Below are 7,193 nucleotides of genomic sequence, written 5' to 3' on the forward strand. Positions count from 1 at the left end.
TAATGTGCGCGGAGGCGTGATGTACGCGTGCGCGTCGATGAGGATCCTGGCTTAGCCGCCACTCAAGCCGGCTCGTGGCTTGGCTCTTAGTCTCGGCTTCACGTTGCTCTTATCCGCGCGGGCGCGCCAAGTGCGCGCACGCACCCATGCGGAGATTTCCAAAGCTCAATTTTCATGCTTCCTTCCTTTGCACCCGTCTTCCTTCCCTTTTCCTGTCCATTCCTACTCTATATCCTGAAACCACTTAACACACAAGTCACGGCATCGAATGGCATCAAGAGAAGATTAGAAACGTATCTATTTTGGTGCAAAATAAGCATGTTTTCATTCATGAGGCAAAACTAGGAAAAGAATGCAAACTCTTGTATTCTCATATAGAAAGTGTGTGGAATTATTGATAAAACCCCTGAAATCAGCACAAGATAAACCCTCAAAATGGGGTTTGTCACTGAGCATTCCATATAATTGTATCCGATTTCTATAGGTATGTTATTTAGTTTATTTTTTCCGTTAATTGGCATGTTGATAGTACATTATCTGCTGTTGTATGTGGTTGGAGTTGATGTTAAGGATGAAAGTTTTTATTTTTATCTCATGTTGCTGGGTTTGGGAAAAGGGAAAAGGGAATAGCTGGAAAAAGATTACCTTTTTGATAATAGAGATGAAGGGAAGGTAGCAGAAAAGGGGTGTTTTTTGTTGTTGTCCGACGCCTCTGTTCTGCAATAACACGCCGTTACGCCTCTGTCCTCTAATCCCAGTTCTCACTTTCACACTCTCATCTTCACCGTATTCGCATTTACTTGCGTTTTTTCATGGTAAGTAAAACCCTTTTCTCCCTCACGCGTTTTCTCTGTGAGATATGGACTTTGATTATCTGAAAACTTTTTCTGTCTATTGAAACTCATTGAATCGTTTTTTTTTTTAAACTTTTGGGGCCGTTAGAAATGTTATATGAGCATGCTTTTGAACACTGTTTTCGTTGTTGTGTTTGTCTTAATGTGACTTCTTTCTTTACTCATTATTAAAAATTGTTTGTCAAAAATATCCTTAGTTCCATCAATTGGTGATTCTTCTGCACTTTGATCTGTTTCTTTTTCTGCTCGCGCGCAACACAAATTTTTCTTTTTAGTTGCTTAATTATCACTTCTTTCTAGCTAGATTTAAATCGTGGCTGGAAAATCCCATTTCTCTATTGTTGTTAGCCTAATTGTAACTCATTCATTTTAATGTTAATCAGTTTCTAAAACCCGATAAATACTATTTTTCCCTTTTTTTATAAAGCACAAAAAAGAAAAATGAATTTTAAAGAACACTCATATTGAAGCCGAAAGAATCTTGCAAGTTGCAATATTTAGAATTAGAAAATCTTAAACAAATTCATATATATACGAATCGGAAATCCTGGCACACAAAATGTTAAGGAAACCTTCACGTTAGTTACTGTATATATTGTCCTTCTCTATCTTATTAGTTCCCAACACTAAATATCCATCATATATTAATAGATATAAGTTGGTTAATATATTTTTGGCCAATTATCCTATCATTCTCAATTTTGGTCTATTTTATTGTTGTCTTAATGTGATTTTTCTCTTTACTCATTATTAATACTTTCAAATTATAATTATTCTTATTTTTCTCTCATTATTAATACTCTGTAATTATGCTATAACAGATTCATTTTGCAATGTGAATGACATTCTAATTATATATTACAGTATATGTTACTCTTGAATCTTGATACTGTGTGTTAGGTGAAATTGTGTATTTTTTGGTTTATATTTTGACAGAGAATATTTCCTCTTAATTGATTATGGATATGGCAAGCCACCATTCAAAACTTCGGTCGTAAGTCTTCAATGGAATTTGGTGTGTCCTTCATGAAAGTTATCCAATATGACAATTTATTTATTGAAAGACTTTCTATCAATATTTCAATTTTCCATTTTCTATGAATATTTTTTTTAAATAATTGAAAAAAAATGCTATGAACTTGTTTGGGTGCATTGTGATTAAGCATCAAAATCAGCCGATAAGACCCAGGCTAAGTCAAACCGTGATATGTAGACATTAATTTTCTGGTGTGTTATGGTTCCCTGATTTTTTATATATTACGTGATTTGAATTGCTATTTTTCATACTTGGTGTTGCGCTTTCTTTCAACTAATTAATAATGTGACAAATATGAAACGGCCATTTCGTTCAAGTTGCCTCTATATTTCGAAAGTCTCAACTGGAAAAGTCGAGTATCTCGTAGCCTTGTCTCCAACTCCTATAGATATGTTATATAGTTTTATCTTTTTATTAATTGTGTTTCGATTAATTGGTATATTGGGGTTCCATTATCAATTGTTGCATGTGGTTGTAGTCGATGTTAATGATAAAATTTTTGTTCTTTATCTTACTTTGATGGAGTTAGAAAAAGGAAAAAACTTGCAAATAGGACATTTTGGGCTGGATATGAAGGAAAGACATCAAAGAAGAGTGTTGGCTTTATTTTTTCTTATTCTTCCACCATCAATGCTTGTATCGATCAGCATAGAATAAAAATACAAAATTTTTATCATTTTCTATTCTTTATTGATTATTTTTAATGACAAATATAAAAAAAATATACAAAAAAAATACAGTACTTGTAAATGGTACATATAACATTGTTTATTTTTCTATATGAAAGTATGAGTTGTGTAATTTGGGACCGTTCAAATTAAACAACACAAATTACTTTTTGTCAATTACTCTACTTTCGTTCCTACTTTTTATTATTTTTTATTATTTTTTATTTTTGATTGACTTTAACCCTTGTATTGTTATACCTTACAGCTATTTAAATTTGTTTGTATGCAAAAGAACAGGTTTGAAGTGTGCCAAAGGGATATGACAAATGAGTTTGGACATGGTTATATCTAATAAATTATAAACAAAAAATAATTTTATGGAGTAAATTTCTTTCAGTTAATATTAATTAATTTTTTATAGTGATGTGATAATGACAATCATGGACACATAGTAAATAGCCATAATTTTTATATTGAACTAAGCAATGTTATTAGCGTATCTATGCTATTGATTAACATGTTGGTATGTTAATGATTAATTTAAGTGGATTATTTGAGTATATATAGCAGTTGTTTGTGAACAGGTGTTCAAAAAACAAGAAGTAGCTATGGTTCGTACCAGGAGCAAAAAAGAGACACAAAAGAATAATAATTCCAAAAGAGGATCGTAAAAAAAAACTGGTGGACCAATAAAGGTACCTTGGATGGTTAGTGGTAAATTAACTGTAAACTTGGGATATTGTGTTTTGATAGTAAATGTTAAAACCGACATTCTCCTTCGTTGTCACTTTGTGCTGACTATGAATTTTTGTGTAGAAAATACTAGTATCTAGGTGCTCGCCATGTTGCGTGGCTTCAATTATGACGCAATTAGACTCAGACCCGGGTAAAGAGAAACTAAAGGAGGTGCAAAACATAGGACTTGGCTGGCTGCAATTTGTGCCTAAATGGGCTGTCAACCAAGATATGATGGTTGCATTAGCATCATCATATAGTCAGGATGAAAAATCTCTGGCCGTCAGAACAAGAAAAATTTCCATATCAGTTGAATCAATTGCGCGGTGTGTTAGACTACCGAACCATGGTAAGTAATCGTCAAATAAAATAGGGAGAAAATGAAAAAATATTTATCCACAATACTTTCGTTGAGTATATGTTTTCGGTTAAGAAATTTGTTATATAATATAAAACTATAGCCACTACAGACGACAGCTATTTCAATCTTCTGTGATAGTGAATTAATTATGTCTCGAGCATATAATAAGGTTTATAATGAAAAGTTTAGGCATATAAATTTGTGACATGAGTTTGTGAGGCAACTAATAGATGATGGTGTAATTACCATCACTTATGTAAGATCTCAAGAAAATTTAACAGACCCTTTAACTAAAAGTTTGTCAAGGGATCAAATCAAAGAGACTACTACTAAAATGGGATTAAAACCTATTGTTGTTAAATGATAGAAACACAACTTTATTATAATAGACTATTAGTTTCAAGGTTTAATGGGTAAAAACAAGTTATTTAGTGATTGAAGTACTAAGGTATAGGATTTAGTGCTATTTACAATACATTAAGAGGGTGAGTTAAAACTCTTAAGGGAATGATCATATTATTTATCAAAAAAATTTATCTATATAAATATAGGAGTAATGCCGCTCTAATAGATAATTTTAGAATTTTTATTCTCGTAAATATTCATGAAAGTAGAATGAGCACAAGACCGTATAAGTGTTTAAAATTATAGATTTTTGAACTTGAAGGGTATAAGTAATGTGTGTGATTTTTGGTACTAGCATATAGAGTATATGTTTAATCGATTAGACAACTATTATTTCGTTGAAACTTTAAAATTTACACTAAAAATATTTAATCTTAATGACACATTCTTTATTCATATACTTTTATCACATTTAAATTTTATAAATAGTGGAGGATTGGAAGGTATTTACAAATGATCAAATATTATTAAATATTGATTAAGAAATTATTAAATTATTATTTGCCTGCAATTGTTTGTCTAATGTTTTTGTCAAGTGTGCTGGAAAAGGAAATTATTTTTCTAGGCCCATTCAAAATAAGTCCAATTGGGTTACTAAACAATTTTAGCCTTGAGCAAAATCAATTAAATAAAGTCCAAATTCATCCACTCCCATCATAAATCAAAGAAAGAAGCATTTGACCCAAGTCTTTATACACTCTTCGGTTACATACTCCTTGTGATTAGAATTTAAAATTTAATTTGGTTAAATGCATGTATAGATAACCGAATTTTGAGTTTATTGTTCATTAAAAGCATTTTTTTCTTTTCTCTTTCCTCTCTCTTTATATTCGGTTATGTCAATCATCAGGAAAGAAAATGATATCAGAAGGCTATGGAAGAAAAAGGCTATCAAGTAAAAAAGTTAGTGAAGATCTTTTTTCAGAAGTGACGATATGAAGAAAGGCAAAACAAGATATTTGCCATTGAAGACATGATTTAAAGAAAAGTTTCAAGATTTTTGAAACCAAAAATAGAAGCAATCCATCTCTGTCAGCTCAGAGAAGAAGATCTCAGTTGCAAAAGTTCACTTCCATTTTTGTTCATTAAAGAAAGAAGGTAGCTGCTGATTTACACGTAGAAAGAAGCAAAAATGGAAAGTAAGAAGCTGTTCTGGGTCAGAAGATCATCAAGGGTTCGAATCATTTCTTGGAGTCAAAAACAAGATCAAGGGTTCCGATCGAAGGAGCTTGATGAAAAGGGTTGAGAGAGGTACATGCATGTTGGTTTTTGGTTTTTCCTCTCTTTTCTCTTTGTCCGAACCGAAGCTGTTTTTGGTTGGAGAAGAAGTTGCTTTGTTGAACCGGTTTTAACATTGGAAACTTTTCCTTCTATATTAAGAGTGAACGGCCAAGGGTTGAGATCAAGGAGAGAAAGTATAAAGCGCAGAGTTCTCATAGCTACCCAAGCTTCCTGAGTTCTTCTCCTTCAAAGATGTTCATTTTGTTTTCTTTTTCTTAGTATTGTCTGTTTGAGGATCATGGTGAAAAAGACAAATATGGTGAGGTTTGTAAGAAAAAATTAGTGAGAGAAAAAATACATGATCAATATTAGAGAAAAAGCCATATATGTTTTAAAGTTTCTTTGTACATCTGTATGTTGTGTTTTATGATCCTGTGAGGATTCCCTTACAAGTTGGGTTAGCACTTTGCGGTTGAAAGTTAGGTTTTGAGTCCAAGTCAAATTCAGATTGGATGTAGAATATGGATTTGTCTCATATAGGAATGGGTAGTTCTTAGGGAGGAATTGGTGTTTGTAATGTTGTGAAAACATAGTGAAATTCTATTATTGTTGTGATGGAGACTGGATGTAGGCCACATTGCACCTAGTGGCTGAATCAGGATATATTTGGTGTCCATTCTTCTTCTTCTTCCCTACTTCTTTCTCTGTATCTGTTTATTAGGAGACAAAAACAAAAATATCTCTTAACTCAGGCACGAGACAAAACAAAAGTATCTCTTAACTCAATACGATATAAAATGCAAAAATATCTCCTAAAATTCATTTAAAAGTAAAAAATTAATATTCAGCAAAAATGGGCTAAGATTCAATCCCTTTCTCTTACTAATTACCATCATTATGAAATAATTAACAAAAACAACATATACATTGATAAGATATATTTATTAAATTTAGAATATTTGCGGAAAAAATAAAAGTCATAAGGATGTAAATGTAATTTAAAAATAAAAACAATGGAATAAATCCTACAGAAAAATAATTCGAATACAGATTAAAAAGAAATTTTAATATTTTTTTCATTGATCTTTCATCTATTTATAAGAATCTTTGACCAATCAGATTCAAGAATAACTCCCGCCGACACTAGCCTTCAAATAACTATTAGCTATTAGGACTCCTTTTGTCTAACATGAGTAACTGCTAAAAATAACCTTTAAAAACTTTAATCCTTCAGGACACGACCCACTCCTCAATTGAATACGACTAACTCCCGCTTCACATTCTTTGACAAAACTCTTCTCATGCAAACTTTATTCTTTAAAATACAAACTCATTGGATCTTAAATATAGTATTTTTTGAAATTCAATACTTTCAATCAACACTAGAAAAGTCTCTTGAGATCAGCCTCCATCTCCTTCATGCGTGTGTTCATTGAAAGGGTGAAGTTATGCAGTTTGTATATTGATAATAGAAATGAGTACAAGTATAAGGAAGTGTAGTAATAAACTCTGAGCAAAATGTCTCAACAAGATGAAGTATTTAGAGTCAGAGAGAAGAAACAGAAAAGGCACAGGGGGAAGCTATTACCACAAGTCCACAACACTATACCACACAAAGCCATCAAGCCTCCTATTAATCCTTCTCTCGGCACCGCATTGTTAGGATCGCTTGCCACGTGTCCTTGATTTGTAACTAACTCCTCCTCATGCACAAAAGGTGACGCAGATTCATTAAAATTGAACTGAGCAAAAGTGTTTCTTTTCCCTATGTATTCCTCATTCTATGACGGTTAATTCCAAGTCAGACCATGACACCTCCATGATGCTGTTTCAGGTGATAGTGCGCATATTCTGCTAAAATATATATTTATAAAATTTTTGAAATTTTCATTTTCTTTTTACAGTAGCTTATA

Source organism: Arachis duranensis, chromosome 8 (genome assembly GCF_000817695.3).
Source record: "Arachis duranensis cultivar V14167 chromosome 8, aradu.V14167.gnm2.J7QH, whole genome shotgun sequence".
In the NCBI taxonomy this organism is placed as follows: domain Eukaryota; kingdom Viridiplantae; phylum Streptophyta; class Magnoliopsida; order Fabales; family Fabaceae; genus Arachis; species Arachis duranensis.